This window comes from Notechis scutatus, chromosome 4 (assembly GCF_049901735.1).
Source record: "Notechis scutatus isolate UNSWTSFEM ecotype Mainland chromosome 4, rNotScu1.2, whole genome shotgun sequence".
In the NCBI taxonomy this organism is placed as follows: Eukaryota; Metazoa; Chordata; class Lepidosauria; order Squamata; family Elapidae; genus Notechis; species Notechis scutatus.
This window is the reverse complement of record NC_142012.1, coordinates 129,997,409-130,015,315: the sequence shown is the minus strand read 5'-3', so window position 1 is coordinate 130,015,315 and position 17,907 is coordinate 129,997,409. Positions and strand designations below refer to the sequence as shown.

General features: G+C 37.4%; 1 protein-coding gene across 7 annotated transcripts in view; it reads left to right on the top strand.

The window, feature by feature from the left end:
• EPHB1 (EPH receptor B1) overlaps positions 1 to 17,907 on the top strand; it is a 385,756-nt gene that overhangs the window by 1,189 nt on the left and 366,660 nt on the right. The gene's annotated exons all lie outside the window — the stretch shown is intronic.

Below are 17,907 nucleotides of genomic sequence, written 5' to 3'. Positions count from 1 at the left end.
TCGCGTTTCAGAAAGGAAACGCGCTGGGCACAAATAGGGCGCTCGCAAATTTGGCCCGTATTTTCTTTCTTTCTTTTTGTCTGGATAGCTTGAATAGGAGGAGAATCGAACCGGGGCGGCGGTCCTGCGATTGCTCTTCACGTGGAAAGAATATAGATACGTAGCCTACAGGCCATTTCCACCCGAGTGGTTTATAGCGACTTTATACCACGTCCCGGCCCTCGTGGTGGCGAGATGAAGGCTGGTTTCGTTAGTGGTTCGACTCGTCCTTCCGTGGTCGCTCTAAGCGGAGCTCCCGCTCGCGTTTCCCGGACTGTACCTTACTTGAAGTCGAGCCAATACATTCTTGGGATGAGAATGCCCCTTCCCTGTTTCCCTGCTGCTGCTTTTTGCAGGGAATGAATCAAAACTTTAACAGATAATCAGAATCGGAAGGGACCTATAGGTCATCTGGTCCAACCTAGAGAGACCCACATGTCCTTGACCCTAAATTAAGTTACAGCCTTCCCTCCCTCCCTCCCCCCTTTTTAAATCCTGCCTGATTTTTCTCTTTGCTGTCTAAGGGAGTACCTGGCAATCTCCCCTTTCCAAAAGAAAAAGGGGGGAAAAAATGGAAGGCGGCCGCCCAAATAAACTTTCACTAAACGAGCGTGCCGTGATTTTACTTCCTCAAATGAGGGGCGAGGACAGCCCACTGGTGAACCTCGTTGGGCGGCCCTGTTGTAATGGGCAGAATTACTATCAAAACTCAAGGCAGGATCCAAGGGAAGGTGGGGGGGGGGGAGGCTGAGAAGGAGGTACTGTTTGTGTAGCTTCGATGATGAATGATAAACGTGACCATTCAGAAGATGTTCCTCGGTGGCAATTAAACAGAACCGCGAAAACTGCTTAGTTGGCTGCTCCCTGATTGATGCAACAGGGTAGGGAAACTTGGGAATCTTAGAGACCAGGTCGTGCCTTCCTAAACCACAGGACCTCTGATAATTCTTCACAGTAGGACTTTACTCTATGAATAGCAGAAGAGACGCGTCAAAACCCCTCTTCTTTTTGTTTGGAGCTGCGGGATCCACCTTGCGGATCCTTCCCCTTTCCGCCTTCATCCGCGATGAAAATGACGGATGAGATTAACTGGAAATAAGCCTTTGGCGAGCCCTTTCTCTCCCCCCCCCCTCTTTGCCCCTCCTTTTCAGAAGGCGATTTTCTTTTTCGCGCTGGTCTTCTCCCAGCTGGTTGCTTTGCGGGAGCTCTTTATTTAAGAAATTGCTTAGATGCAAGGGAGGAGCCTGGCTAGCTGCTAAAGCAGAAGGCGAGCCCTCTCGAGTCTCGTCGTTGACGGCGGCTTTATTGCAGGCAATTAGACGGGAGGAGGAGGAGGAGGAGGAGCAGCGACGTTTAGAAGAAAGACAGTTTCAGTGCAATCTTGGCTGTTTTGTTTCCCCTTGCGAAAAACAAAAACAAAAACAAACAAATTAGCTTTTGGCAACAGGCATTTTCTGCAGTTAAACTAGAGAGGAAACTCTTGAACTGGGCAGGACAACAAGGCAGCTGTATATATATTTTAAATTAGGAAGGAAAAAAAACAACTCTGAAATTGTTGGACCTGGGAAAGGGTGCCTAGAAAATAGTCTGACATTTTGAAGAGCTGAAGTTGTTTATATCTCTGATTTTGTTCTTAGACTTGTGCAAGAGAAGACAGTTTGCACTGTTGGAAAATGAAAAGAAAGAATAAACATGAGAATGTGTCAGTTGAGGGAATGCATCTAGGATTGGGGATGGCTAGGATGGCAGGACCATTAAATGGATATATGATTGGCTTGCAAATGTACCCAGGGCGTTCGTAAATGGTTTCTCATCAAATGGTAGAATGATACCCAGTGAGGTTGTGCATAGTTTAGGCATGAATCTTCTTTTGGCTTTTAGCATTTAAAAAAAAAAATCACTTCAGAGATATGGTGGAGGTATGTATATCAAATCTGAAGGCAAAATGGGTCAGAATAGTTGATGCTGTAAAGGATAGCAGTAAAATTCAAAACCAGCATCTGCAGGGAGGGGCAAAGAGGCCAGACTGGCATCAGTAGCGTGGCAGTGTTGTGATGCAAGCCCCACCTTCTGTGTACATCACAACATTGCATGCATGGCCCAAGGGACAAAGTTTGCAATGGGTTCTCACCATTTCACTAATGGCAATGAGTTGCCATGGATGCCACTGCTGGGTCAGCTAGAGAAATGGATGAGCAAGGAACAGTTGAAATTTAATGCAAGGAAATGCAAAGTTTTATGCAAATCAAAACAAAGGTGCAGCAAGGTGATGCTTGGCAGCAGTCATTGTAAAAAAAAGAAAAAAAAAGCCTATATCATATGTGCCTAAAACCAAATCATATGTGAATGAGCAGTGTGATTTGCTGCAAAAAAGACAAATGTTATAATAGGCTGTATCATTTCTGTTGAAATCACTTGTTGAGATGGGGAAGACATATAAATTGGAAAAAGCAAGTAACTTACAAGAAGCAAGCGTTCTGTTTTTTCCCATGTTAGTCCCTCGCCTTCATATTGAACCTAGTTCTGGACATCAAACTAAAATACGTTCAGGGAAGGTTGTCAGGATGACCAGGGACTAGAAACTGAAACTTAGAAATAGTGGTTGAAAAAATTAGAAATGTTTAGCAATGAGGCAAGGACGGATATGATCACGTTCTTCAAAATACCTGAAAGGATGTTGTATAGAATGTGACCAAATAGAGAAGATAGACTGATGGATTTAAGTTACTAGTAACCAATATTTATTGAATGTTAGACCAAAAAATCATGGTAATTGTAGGAATTATTCAAACAGTGGAATCAATTACTGAGAGAGGATAAAGATTGATAAGTATCCTCCACTGGAGATATTCAGGAAAACACCTGAACCACCATCCATTCTGGATGCTTTCATGTGGATTCCTGCACTGAAAAACAAAAGGGATCTAATGATTGAACTATCCCCTTTCATGTTCATGCTTTTAGGTAGCACAGTATTTGCAACACTGTTATTCCTCTACAAAAGCACCAAGTACTTTTGACATTTAAAAGTTTCTTTTAAAAAACAGGCTGTTGTACCCTTTCTGACTATATTCTAAAATGCCTATATTAATTTATAAAAAGGCATGCTTAGCTTTTCATAAGTGCTGTTGAAAAAGCTTTCCGAAAGCTGATTTTTTAAAAACACAACTTACATCCAGTAAGTTACTGATAAGATATGGTAATAAGTCTGTTTTTCACTTGCTCTTGTACTCTGAAGGCTATTTGTACACGGACTATGCCCTGGAAAAACTAACCACGTTCTGATACTCTTAAGGTATAGAAAGTAGACCTATGAATTGCTCTCTACTCCAGTTTCAAATTATGAATGGTTGCAGCTAATTTTCTCCTTATTCCCCCCCTTCACCCTTTTAGAAATCTCAAGGGTGTGGAATTAAGTTAAGCCCAGAGCAGACAGCTTAAATCATTCCTAGCAACCATCGTGAAAACTGTTTTAAATCTTGATAGAGCGAAGGGGAAGAGGAGGAAGGGATAAACTGGGAGTGGTGAGGGTTGGTTGTGCTGCATAGGTTTTGTAATACCTGCACCTTTGTTTGAGACCCAGGGTGGCTTCAGGATTATAGGATAGTTGGAATGCCATTGTAAGAAGCAAGAGGAGGAGAGAAGAAAGAATGAGAGCATGCTGTTAGAATATTATGTTGGCATGACTGAGCTTGTGGCAGGAAATACCTCTTAGCATCTGTAGCAGACAATAGAGAGGAGGAGAAAGCATAATATTACATTGGAATCATTCAGATCAAGTAGAGACTCCTCAATATTTCCAAAACTTCATGTGCCCTGACCAATATATTTACAGGAACATTAGCTGGGGGCTAACTTTCTTTCCACGCGGGGTGAAGTAAAATGTTAGGATGAGTGGATTGTATGTTTTTGAGTATAAGTACCGTGTTTCTCCAACAATATGACCTCCCCCAATAGGAAGACCCAGCATGTTTTCTAGGCATAAAATCAAATTAAGCCCCTCCCCCCAAATTTAGGCCTATTTTAAAACATGCAAAATGGGAAGGGCCCCCGCGGGCAGCAATTCCTCGCCACCAGCTGCTCCTAATGGGCGATCATGGCAGAGCGCGGAGAGCACCTTTGCGGCAGACCCAAGACCTTCAGCGCCCGCCGCTGTTGATTTCCCTTCTGCCCATGCCGCTGCTGCGTTTGGAACTGCCACTTCCACGTTTGGAGCACCACTGCCGTTTGGAGCTGCTGCTTCTGCATTTGGAGCTGCTGCTGCGTTTGGAACTGCCACATTTGGAGCGCTGCCGCTGTTTGGAGCACTGCTGCTGTTTGGAGCTGCTGCTTCCGCATTTGGAGCTGCCGCCGCATTTGGAGCTGCCTCTTCCGCATTTGGAACCCCACCGCTGTTTGGAGCACTGCCGCTGTTTGGAGTTGCCATGTCTGCATTTGGAGCTGCCACCGCGTTTGGAGCTGCCGCTTCCGCGTTTGGAGCACTGCTGCTGTTTGGAGCACCACCGCCATTTGGAGCGCCGCCGCCACTCCAAACACGGTGGCAGCTCCAAACGCGGAAGTGGCAGCTCCAAACATGACGGTGGTGCTCCAAATGGCGGCGGCAATCCAAATGGCAGTGTCACTCCAAACACGGAAGCAGCAGCTCCAAATGTGGTGGCGGAATGGGCAGAAGGGAAAGCAACAGCGGCGGGTGCCAAAGGTCTTGGGTCTGCAGCAAAGGTGTTTGGTGCATGATCACCCATTAGGAGCGGCTGGTGGCGAGGCTGCCCACGGGGCTCTCTAGATGAGGATGCAAGGGGGGAAAGTAAGTCAGTCCTAAAAATATACGACCCAGCCTTATTTTATGAGAAACACGGTATGTGTGTGTATGCATTGCTTCTTTTTAATTGCTTCTTTTTTTAATTATTGTTGATAATTCTTAAGGAATTTCAAAATATAGTTCATCAGTTTTGCTTCGACATTTCAAGTAATGTTTTGTTAAAATTTGATTAAACAACTTAAATATTAAAGAAGATTTTAAAAATCATGGACATATTCAGACATACATAGAATATTTGATATTTCTTTGTGCATTAGATAAGAGTTGGCAATTGCATGTGTGAAAAACTACAGCTGTCAAGTGTGAAATATCAGGTCCGTATGCAATGGTCCAATTAAACTGATTTATTGCTAAAAATTCTATGCATGGAAATCTTCTCAGTGGTTAGCTTGGAGATAAATAAGGGTCAACAGAATTCAAGGGGGGATAATGGACTTTAATCTGCTTGTGGCTAGTTGGGATTCTAGGCTTATGCCTCTTTTAATGCTGTCCTCAAATTCTGCCACTCCTACATCAACTGAGAAATCCTTTTTTCTAAATATATAATGAAAATGCTTGTAACTTTGGGGCTTGGAACACATTATAAAGTGTAAAATGGCATAATCGATATATGCTTGTTTTCATGAGCCCAAACACTGATGACTCCAGCTCAACTGGTAGGAAGTTAGGGAAGCTGAAGGTCTAAATAGTTCAGGAAGGATGTTCTGTTTTTCCAGTGCTAAAGAAGTTAACTATCTCAATTTTCAAAGCATCTAAATTTATGAGGACATAAAGATGAAATCTTTCAACAGGGCACTTCCATTTTCAAAGGGAATGTAGATTTTTTTAAAAAAAGAAAGTTGTACAAGGGAAAAATAATGGCAAAAAAGAGTGCACGTTGACTCAGAATCTTAACCAGATAATGAATCAGACATTGCACTATTTGCTTTGTTAATGTATTTTGGGTGTCCTTTCCATAAAAGTAATCTTCTCTGTGACTTGCTGTTATATAATAATACAATACAATAGTATATCATTACAATAGTTTAAAACTTACTTTCAATACCAAAGAGTCCATTGGAATTGGGCAGCCAATATGAAATAGCAAGACTGCTTTCAGATCAACTACAAAACAACAATAATGAAACCCATATTTTCATAACCTGGCACCTGAATGCTAACAAAACAATCTTAAAACTGTCCAGTTACAAAAAAAAGTCCATAGTCCAGGCATCAATCTGTTTTGTATGCTTGCAGTTATATCAGCACTAGGATCCGCAGCATGACTTTCACTTCCTTGAAGATGAGAATGAGTGGACCGTTTGAATTCTGCTTAAAACAAGCCGGAAGCCAATAAAGATTGTGTAATATAAACCCTTGACAGATGGATCTCTATGTGAACTTTGGGCTCATCTTCCAGACTTTGCCAAGTAATCCACAGGAATATCCTGGAACCTGCATGATTTATAGTTCCTATTTCTTTCATAGTATAGTGTTAGGATTTTATTTTGACTAATTTATTTGTACAAGTTACTGTTTTGCCTGATTTCTTTTGTATTCTTTCAAATAATGAAGTCTGACAGCATGAAATATTAAACCACTTTTCTTAAAGAAAAACATTTCACTTGAATTAATATGGAAGACCAATTTGCCTCTGCATGATGACCTTTGTGATTTCGTAGATACAGTCTGTTCTTGGATGTTGCAGTCACATTCATATGCTAGATAGATTCTTAATTAGTCCTTTAGTTCAACCCTTCCATGTAAAAGAAGATACATGAAACATTTCCCAAACATTCAGCGTTTCTTGGAAAACAAAGGGGAGGGGATATACAGTAAGCCCTTCATCAGATTCTTCCATGAAGTCCTATACTACTACGGTATTAGCCATTTAATAAAATATTGTAGTTTAGATTTGTACATAATTCACACAACCTTTTTCCATTTGGCAGCTTCTCCCAGCCCTGACATGCCTTGTATCTCCATTGCTCTCCAGTATTATAATGTGGAGAATCATCTACACAACAATCAACAATTGAGCCCTCCTTTTCTTTTCCCATCAATAACTTACCTATTTCTATAGACATTTCAACTTGGGACATTTCATAGCATGTAACTTTCAAAATGATATTTCTTCTGAATGCTTTTTTAATCTTCTGCTCTTCAATATTTCTCTGTGAAACATGGGTGTATCCTTTTTATCCTGCAAGCAAGTTAGTGCTGTAAGTGGCATTTCATTCATCTGGCTAATGGTTTCAAAAGATTTTGTGTTTGTATCTTTGGGGAAAAAAGCGTGAAGTATCTTTTGCAGATTTGCTAGATTTGGGAGCAACGAGACTATCTGTTTGCAGAAATCGGCCCTTGCTTTTGCTGTGGCATTTTTTTTTTGAGTCGTCACTTTATCATTTCTGCCATCTGAGGAATATAAGTGCCTACCTACCGAGAGATGCTTGATAGTGAGTTGGGTGACATATATAATTTATACATAAATAAAAATAAAATAATCATTCAAATGTTAATGATCAGCTTGGTTTTTTAAAACTTGTGTGCATTCATTAGATACATGGGTGGATTGGGATGATCAGGTGGTGCAAATAAATTGATAGGTTCTCCTCTTATTCTTGAGGGGATGAAGGGAATTGTGTATGCATAAGGGTTCATGCTTGCTCAAAATGGCATCTGAACATGAGTGCAGAAGACATGTCTCAGTTGGCTAGTTTGGAAGCAGCAAAAACAAACACTGATTATTTGTATGTGCTGAATAAGTGTTTCAGTGTTCCACTGTATCATACTGGATTAGATGTACAACATTAGACTGGTAGTAAAAAGGCAGTCAGAAATGGAGTGCATTGAAGGTTATGCTAAAAAGATTAAGTAACATATGAGCTGGTTATCTAGAAGAGTGCACTGGTGGAAACTCATTCATCATCCTATGGTGCTATGTTTTGTTTGGATTTGACATAGCTGATTGCATTAAGTCTGCCAGTATGGTCTATAAACCATGGTTTATGACAGTGCAGAAGATGAAGACAACAATTGTAGTTGATTTAATATTTTCTCAGCATCAATCACTGATTGGCTGTAATGTGCTTCTGCAGGCTGATGGGGTGCTGAGGTTCTACGTGATCATAGGGAAATCAGGAATGTATTGTACTAAATGTTTGAATAAGGTGTCCAGAGTCTACTGAGCATGATTTAAAAATCTGCAGGACTTGCAATTGAACTGATGCGCTCTGAGTTCTTGTGTTGTATATTTGGGGTCTTGGAGATGCTGAAAAATGGTAAATTCCTTTAAAATTGAGAATTCCTGGGTTCTTATGGATCCTTGAATAATAGGAACCCAAGTGATATTTTTTACCTGTGAAGCCCTGTGTACACATGGTATTTTTAGGAATAACCAATGTGAAAGATTGAATTCATTTTGTCTCATGCTTTTCTTTGAGAAGACTTTATAAAATAATAGACATATAGATTGATCTTTCTGACATGCAGATACCTATCAGTTGATCTCTGGCTTTTCGGACTTCCAACTTTATGATAATATGTTTAGACCACTTAAATAGATTAAACCAAGAACAAATTGTGTTTGGTATTGGGTATTTTGCATCTTTTTAAAGTTGTGCAAAAATTTGGTACTCGTGATCTATGAAATCACTATGCCCTTTGAACATAAGCAGAAATCTGGAATGAATGAATGAAAATAGCCTTCAGATGGATCTGTGATCAGAAAATCTGTGAAATAGTGGATTAGAAATTGTTGAATGATTTCAGGAAATTTGTAGGTGAGTTGTTATTAGTCTTTCATGCAGAAGGAAGGTGACTCATTTTCATCCAAAAGGTAAAAAATAATTTGGATAAAGTCGTTGAAATGTTGTATAAGCAAAGTATCTTTTCGTCATTCAGTGAAACAATCTTTGTCCCCTAGGCTTCAGCATTACAGCTTAAAAAAATTGCATTAATTTTAATTGTATTAGTCTACTGATAGAGGATTATTTGGTTGCAAAAAAAAATATATATATACACATGGATTGTTGTAACACTTGGCATTTTTATAGAAATGTGCAATACAAATCTTTATTTCAGTTGTTAAGTCCTGTGATATTTAAATCATGTTATAAATTAATAATTTAATTTATTCTGGTTTGTATTATTACAATACAATTTTCCTCCCCTCCATCTTTCTACTACCTACCTATCTGCATAGCAGCCTGATACAGATATTGGCTGTCTATGCAATTGCACAGATCAAATCCTGCTTAGGCAACTAATTCAACTCTTGAGACTAAAAAGGTGCCCAACCCCATCCTAGTTATTGAGCTAGATAACTAGGTACAAAATATCCATATGTTTTGTGCCCCTTCCTTAGCCTTTCCTGACTTTGCAATGGATATGGTAAGCAGCAACACGCTGTGATGACTAATTTTGATTGGGAGGCGATTGGTAGCTATCCCTTGCCATTCAATTGTAATTCTGAAAGACCTATTCATTGCAGCCTTCAAAATCCACTGCCATCAAGTAATTTCCAAGAATTTCCCCACTTTCTCTTAAAAATCTCTAGTCAGTTTCCTACCATCTCTCGCTTTGCTTCACCATAGAGCATTTCAGCTTTAAAACTGCAGTTTTAAAGGAGCCTTCTTATTTGCGGAACAGTTTTGGAAATAGTAAGGGGGAGTGCAGATGGAGTAATCTTCAATAGCATCTGGGTTATGTTCATATAGCCTGAAGAAATAAGGGAGCAGTTGAGCATGAGTGAAGCCATCTGATTTGCTTGGCTTCCAATGTTATCTCTTAAAATTACGGTCCTAAATTATGCTTTTGTAAAGTTTAAAAGGTCCTAAATTATGCTTTTTGTAAAGTTTGAAATGTAGGAGAATTCTGTATTAGTGCATATTTTGTTAAATATTTGTTACCTAGGGCACAGTTCCTCTTCTTTCTCTTTGGATTAAAATAGAAGGCCGTTTCACTCCTGCACCAGAGAATGATATTATATAATTTGTTGATAATAAAGAGACATGGCTCACAATGAAACTAATACATGTACAAATTGTATGCACAAAATCTTTCTCCTGCAGCCATTTGTGATCAATGTGCAATTGTCCCTGAGTGGCATTGGGTTAGGAGAAGTCAAATGGAATTTATATATATTGTAGGAAACTGATTCACCAGAGGTTAAGCATCTTCTAAATTTATTATACCTCTACTTCTCTTAAACCTCCATGGGATGCTTTAATTTCACACATTTCTCAGTATTAATCTCTGTACTAGCCAAGGAGAAGTTTGATATTTTCCTCAGTTCTAGCTGAGAGTTCCCAAAAGGGCCCATTATGTTTTTACCCCCAGATACATACCAGACCCCCAAATTAGCTAAGAGATCTAAGTGTTGCAATTGCTTTGAAGTAAATCCAAGGGAATTTCATGTTGTAAATTTTAGGTGATGCATCCAGTGCTTGAGGAAATTGCACAGCTGGTATTTTCAACAATTCCCTTTACAAAAAAAACAACAAAACACATTTGAATTACTATTGTGTATCAAGCCTAAGCTATTTATGTTGTTTCCATTTCCAGCCTAGCATCACTGAGTATTTGAAAGGGGCGGAAGAAAACAGATTGGTTTTTTTTTAATCCATAGAATTTATCCCTTCATAATGTAACATTTTTTTGGAAGGAGTGGGGAAGAAAAAAAAAGTTATTTCACCTGGGGTACTTGAGTGTGTAATACAAAGAGGCACTCAGATGCTAGGGTACTATGCTGTGTCCTAGTATGACAAATGGAACAATTGAAAGGTGCTTTTTTTTGTAGGCTATAATCTATATGACTCATGCTGTATGGAGAATGATATGCTATTATGTACTGCAAATGCTGAAAGAGAATCTTTTTTCTGGCATTCAAAAATAAGACATTATTCGAGTCTTGCTATGCTGCCCATGAACTGGTACAAATTAATATGCAGATATTTGTTCTCCAACTGCTGCCACTATTAATGTAATGGAAGGAGAAAGCAAAGGACTGATTCTGCTGGATTTTTTCCCCACAACAGGACAAATGGCATCATCGACAGACTGCCAGGTAAAGTGATGGATCCTCATTGCTCTGGCAGGTGAACTTAGTTTGTTTAAAAAAAAATGATATATCAGCTTTTCTGCTGGACAAATAGTTTATCAATTCCTCTTTATACCAAATTAACTAAACCATTAAGTTTTATCACATAAAAAGATATAAATACGTCACAGCTGTTCTATGTCAGCTTTTACCAAAATATTATGATCATAATATTGTTTGCTGAGAAAGAAGCTGAGGTATAAGAAGCTGTGAAATTGTTTATCAAATTTCTTACCTGCCTACCTCCTTCATAAAGGAGCTCTATATAATATATTAAATATATAGCTATACAATTATATAGGTGTGTGCCTGTATACATATAGAATATTATAATTATATATTTAATATATTATATGAAAGAAGTGAGCTTTTCAGGTGTTACTATTGTTTTTGGGAAAGATTAGAAATGCAAGGCTGAGAATAAAGGAAGTAATTAAGAAGAGATTAAATATTCTCCTTTGATGGTCCTATTTCACTTTTAATGCTTTTCAATGGTAACCCTTATGGGAATGCTTTTGGGGGTCATTTCTTATTAAATGCTGAAGCATGTATTTCAAGGTGGAAGGGCTGCTAAAATCAGTATTTTTTTTTGAAAATTAACCTTATTCAATTAAATCCATAATGAAACGTATTCCCATACTTATTTAATAGGATCACAATCATGTTTATTGCAGTGGAGGAGTACTGTGTTATGTATTGGTGATCTGTCTCTCAGTCAGTCAATCAGTCAAAAATGTATTTAAATATTGGAATGTTGGGAAAAGTAAAATCAACAACAGGTACGTACATGAAACACTTTATTTCCTCTTTTTAGTTGCAAGTGGTCATAGAAGACTTCAGGAAGAGCTCTTATTTGCACAAAATGCAAATAGGAAAGGAGAAAAAGCATCCACCTTCTAAATATTTTATACTGTATTTCTTGTATACAATGGACATGGATGTTCATCATTTAAAAAGCTGTCGTTCAGTACTATAAGAAATAAACAAGGACCAAAACAGCAATATCACAACCACTTGTTTTTACAGGGTTGGCATTTTAGATTCTGAATCTGCTGGTCCTTTCTAGGGTTATATTAGCACTGCCTTAAGAACATGGTTCTGGTATCCATGAAGCCTGTTGGTAAAGAAGTGAAGGGTCTGAGATGAAAAATGAATGCACAAGTGGAGTTGACACCACCTGTGATACTCATCTATCAGATAAAAGAGCTTTTTAATGTACTTTCACACCTGCACTGAAAAAACCAGAAGGAAAACTAGAATGGAAAATAAATCCAAATGTCTCAGTAAAGGAATGATAATTTATATGTAACAGATAATCTACACCATAAAGATGTCCTGTAATGTTTATATTCCAATTTCAAAAAAGGAAAAATAGGAAAATGGGGTGCAATGGGTCAGACAATAACAAGAAGTAGTTATAAATAAGTAATAGTTATAAGTAAATAAAATACTTGGCCCAGATGGTAAGACAGCTGTTTACTATACAACATTTACAAAAGCTACACCAAGCCTATAATTGCCAGAATGAATGAATGTGGATATATTGGAAACACCCCCAAATGCTGAAAAAACTCAAGATTTTAGTAGTATTAAAAGGAGAATGTGTGTGTGTGTGTATTTCTAACAAGCTATATTACAGCATGTTTGCATGCATGTTTGCAACATATATTTTGACAACAAAATTATATGCAAAGAAAAAGCATTTTGTTTTCTAATAAAAACTAATATGTGGAATGCCTATGAGCACTATAAGTTACATATAACAAAGATATAGAAATTAGTGATGATATTCAACTGTTGAAAAAGCATTTGACAAGGTTGAATAAACTTTTTTGGGGGATGGGGGGGTTGATGCCTTAGAACAACATTCTTTAACTTGGAATTCTCCAGTGACTTAGAACTTCCAGCATTTGCAGACAGTTTGTCTTAGCAGTGAATTCTAGACTAAAATTCCAACATAACTGGAGGGAACCAGTTGGGACAACTGCCCATAAGCTGTTCCTTGTGGTACTTTTCAGAATAGGATAAAACCTGAACATTCCAAGCCTGAAATGAAATGAATAGTTAAAGGCTAGAATAAATTGCAAAATTTCTAAATATAGCAGTATTTTTAAATGCTTTGATTGAAGATTAAGGACATTGATGGTTAAATCTCCCTGATGAAGATTGCTGCATGACTTCTCAATTTAAATTGATCTTATGTTATGGAGTTAATAAAATGAGATTAAAGAATATAGTAGAAGTATAAATGTCACAAATAATTCTGGATTATACTACAGCAAGATCACAAAACATTTTATAATCATTCAGAAAAAATATAATTATATGTTTAATATATAGAGCACCTATATGAAGGAGATGGGCAGTTAAATTTTATATATAAACACACACACACACACACACACACACACACACACTAATAATGAAGTAAAGAGACCCCTGACTTTTAGATTGTTCTTTATGAAAAAGGCACACCAATTTTCCAAATCCATTGATCCAGTTGCCATTTACTAAAGTCAGGTATCATGGATTGAATATAGAACCTATGTTCTGTCAATGGTTCATGGCTCTTTCCTAGGAATATACAATCTTAGACCATAGGATCATCTGTAGCCTCAACAATTTTGGATGTGGCTCACAGTCTCCCTCCAAAAGTATACACCTGATTGTAATTTTATGGTAATAGAGGAAACCTATTAAATACATAGGCAATAATGATATTAAATTATTAAAATGAAATCCCATTTCATTTTTATGTCTGGCTTCTATCCATGCACCTGAGCTGCAAGTCTTGGCATACTATCCAAAGAATGGCTCTCAAACCAAACAAACTAATGCAATTTTGCTTTAGGTCTTACTGTGTTATTTAACTTACCTGAATATGAGTTGACACAAGCATTTTGCAAAAGTGGAGTAAAACTCTTTATAATAAATGAATATTATATTGTAAATCTCTAAGTTTTGTGGTCTCTATATCTGTTCCACATTTAAGAATAATTTTTGGAAACTAGGATTGAAGAAAGTGGATAGAATCTCTAGTCCTGTAAAAAGAATAAGGTTTACATGGGAACTTCTGGTTTGTCGGCTTCGCGAGCGGCAGGGATTTGTGAAGCTGCGCGATCCCTGCCGCGCTAGCCGTTTTTGGGGCTCCGATCCGGACGGATACGAGCTAGGCTGCCCTGCAGGGGCAGCTGAAGGTAGGGGGATCCGGAGAGGGGTTTGGGGTGTGGCAGACCCCTCCCGGCCGGCAGAACCCCTTTTCCCAGGACGGTGCAGCGGCGGTCCGTAATGGCCGCCACAAAGAAGCTGGCAGCCGGGTAAGAATGCGCAGGAGGAAGTGGAGAAAGTGCTTGAAAGGAGAAAGTTTTTCTTGGTTCCTAGGACTCTAAGACATATTTAACAAAATTCCTGAAAAGTATGACTTTCTGAATGATACCTTCGAGAAGAGGAAAAAGCGGCAGTTTGATGGTGCTGAAAGGATAGCTTACCCTCTTTTTCTCACGGAATAAAAAGTGAATATTAAGAAACCTATTTTTTTTTAGGTGAAAACTGGCTCTAAGCGATGAGTGGGAAAAGAGAGGACTAAAAAAAAAATTTGTATGCTAAGACTTTGTTGGAGGAGATGCCTTAAGGATTGAAAGACTAAAATATATTGCAATAAGATTTTAAGAAATAGATTTGGACTTTCTTTTTTCTGATTGATACTACCCTAGGAGGAGAGAGTGGGAACTCTGTCTTAGTTTGGACTGATTGATAACTTTGGGATTGTTTTATTTTTCCTTTGGAATATTTTGGTTGTTGTAAGAGAAAAGAAAAGAAAAGATTTATAATGGCTCCTTCTATTGAGGAACTGAGAAGGGACTATGAGCAAGCAAAAAAAAAATAAAAATGGTAAAGCTGGTTTGAAAGAAGCCTGCCTTTTTTTGGAAATGGCGCTCATTAACTATCAACAAACATTGCAACAGATGAAAACAGCAGAAGAAGAAGAAGGAGAGGAAGCCATCTTTAATAAATCTCAGAACTCACCAAGAGGGAAGGAAGAGGGAAAGGAAGAGAAATAAAGGACTTAAGATTTAAAAAAACATTTAAGAAAGGGAAAAATAAAGTGCAAAATCAATATAATGATGGTAAACAAAAGGGAAGAGGAATACGACAGAGAAGGGAAGCCAGTAAGGCAGAGGCTAGAAGAAGGGGGTAGAAAGGTTTGTTGGGAGAAGAAAGAAAGAGAAAAGGTGGAGAAAAGCTACAAAGTTTTGAAATTAAATGGGAAAAAAGGAATCTTTTTAGGGATAAAGGATAAGTATAATTTCTGCAAAGAGATTTTGCAAGGTACATAAGATGATATTGTAGTATTGCATTAGAAATAGAAAACTTAAATGGCTTAAGAGTTGATAAGAGATTAAAATGTTGAAATGTTAATAATGATTGGTTTTAAAATTTAATAATATGAGGGGAGATTTAGAATATTGAGCTTTAATTAAAGAGTTTAACAAGATTATGGTATTGATGTTATTATAAAATTTTTATTATAGTATTTGTTTTTAATATTTAGATTTATTGTTTAACTATGTATTTAATTATTCTGGATGTATTATTCAGTTAGAATGTACCAAGCAAAATCGGATTGGGTATTGGGTGTTATTTTAAAGATTAACTTGATTAATTTAGTGGGGGGATAGAAAGGCATCATACTCTGATTAGTGATTTCAGGAGAAATTTCTTTTTTTCTTTTTATAAGGAATGAGACAAAGGTACAATAAAGAATGGACAAAAGATACAAATATAATGACTCAAATTAAGATGATTAATTAAGATAGAATTAAAAAGAGTGAAATATGAGAAGTTAATATAGAAGACTTAGAATGGTAAATAAAATAAGTAATGATATGTAATATGAGCATGAATACAGTGGAAGTCCATGAAGAAAGAGATACCTGGGTCCAAGTTACTTTCCAAAAAGATTTTTTTTTATGTTTTGTGTGTTTTGTATATATGTTTTTTTTTGGGGGGGAGAATTAATGAAACCTTGCAGAAATATAGAATGAGAATAATGGTAACTAAGTCAGAAAGAAATAGATGAAATAATAATAATAATAAAATGGAATAAGAGTAAAGAGAAATAAAGAGAAAATGGATAAGAGGTTTTTGTATGTTCATATGGAAATGGTTTAAAACAGAATTATAGTTCATCTGACTTGTTAAATTTATAATGGAAAAAGGTTTAAATATGTAATGGATAATGATGACTTGTGTGTTTTGAAAATTAATAAAACTTGTTTAAAAAAGAAAAAGAAAAAAAAAGAATAAGGTTTACATGGTGGAGGGAGTCTAAAAGTTAACAGTACTGGTAATAGCAGGTTGAGATTTGTGAAATACAACATTAATGGCTAATCTGGATAGTGTGTGATGGATGAATTTATAGATAGAGGGTTTTTCAAGGATTTTATCTAGCCCAGGGGTGTCAAACTAATGTCTGTTGGCTGGATGTGGCCCGCAGGGTGCTTAGATCTGGCCCATGGGCCTGCCCACAAAACAGTGAAGAACTGGCCCATGGTGCCTGTGCCAGAAAAAATAGAGCTGGGAGTGCCACATGTGGCCTCCCTAAGCTCCGTTTTCGTTGGCAGAAGGTTGTAGGAAGCTGTTGCTGCCAAAAATGGAGCCCTGATGAGTGATGTTGAGGTGGCCAGGCCAACCTGGTCTCCTGAGGTCAAACACAACTCTGATGCAGCTCTCAATGAAATTGAGTTTAATACCCCTGATCTAGCCTAACAGAATGGAGAAGGTGTGAGTAAATTAACGCATTACAGGCTAACAATGTGTCATCTTTCAGGCAAATAAACTTAAGCCAATGTGAAATAAAGGTACTTTCTTCAGCTTGCCAAATAAACTTTTGCAAGTTCTCAATGTGATTAATTGCAACTTTCAGCATAGCTAATTTTTCAGGAATACACATAATTGAGAAATATTAAGAAAATCTGGACAAGGAAGAAAGGGCTTAGCCTTTTTATTTTATATTTATGAATTATCCAAAAGTATTATATCAAAATTGCGTGTTCAATGTTTATTACTGTTCATTTTCTTTGTGGTAAGAAACTCTTGTCACTTCTGTAACATAGCCTTTATAGTTTCATGATGATTAGCACAAAATATCAAACTTCCTTTGGCTGAAAACCCAAGTTCTAATTTCCTGTGGAGTTTTGCCATTTCATAAAGACAAGGTAATGATACATCTGAGTCTTTCATATACCCTCCATGACTCTTGCCTACCCGAACACTATCTTTTAATTTTTGGAAAATTCATGTCATTTTCTCTTTGGAGTAATTTGGAATTTGGGCATTTGTCCCATGTTTAAATTGTTAGTCTAATAACAAAACTCCAGAAAACATGTGGACTTCCCTTTTTTTTTTGCTCCTGAGTGGCAGTCCTAAAATAATTTTGCTGCCAAGACAGAATGGTGAATGATGCTTCAACTATCCTGTTAAGGTACTGTTTAAAAACAGCCAAATGATTTTGGCAGATGAGGCAGTAAATCCTGCATGGGTCTCTCTTCATACTCTGCAATAAAGAAGCCATAATAGTGAAAGATGTAACAGTTTGCTGCATTTCATAATGTTCAAATCTTCTCACTCAGATGTCTTCAAATTGGGTGAGAAGACAGCCACATTTTTGTTTTCTTAAAGCCATAAGAAATATATAGCAGGTCAGCTTTTCACACCCAGATATCCTCCACTTGGGTTAGATTTGTGGAAAGTTATACAGTATATAGTAACAGATAGATGTTTTTTAAAAAGTAATATATTTCCCTTTTTAGCAAATTGCTGAGATTAAAAGTAGATCACTATATTTTACTTTCCACATGTGACTGTTATCTATAGTTTTTAGCACTCCTGCAGTATCTAAGATCTGATTAAGGATTAGAGTAAATTATTAATGGTATTCTAAAAGTTGTCACTGTTATTTTGCATTGGT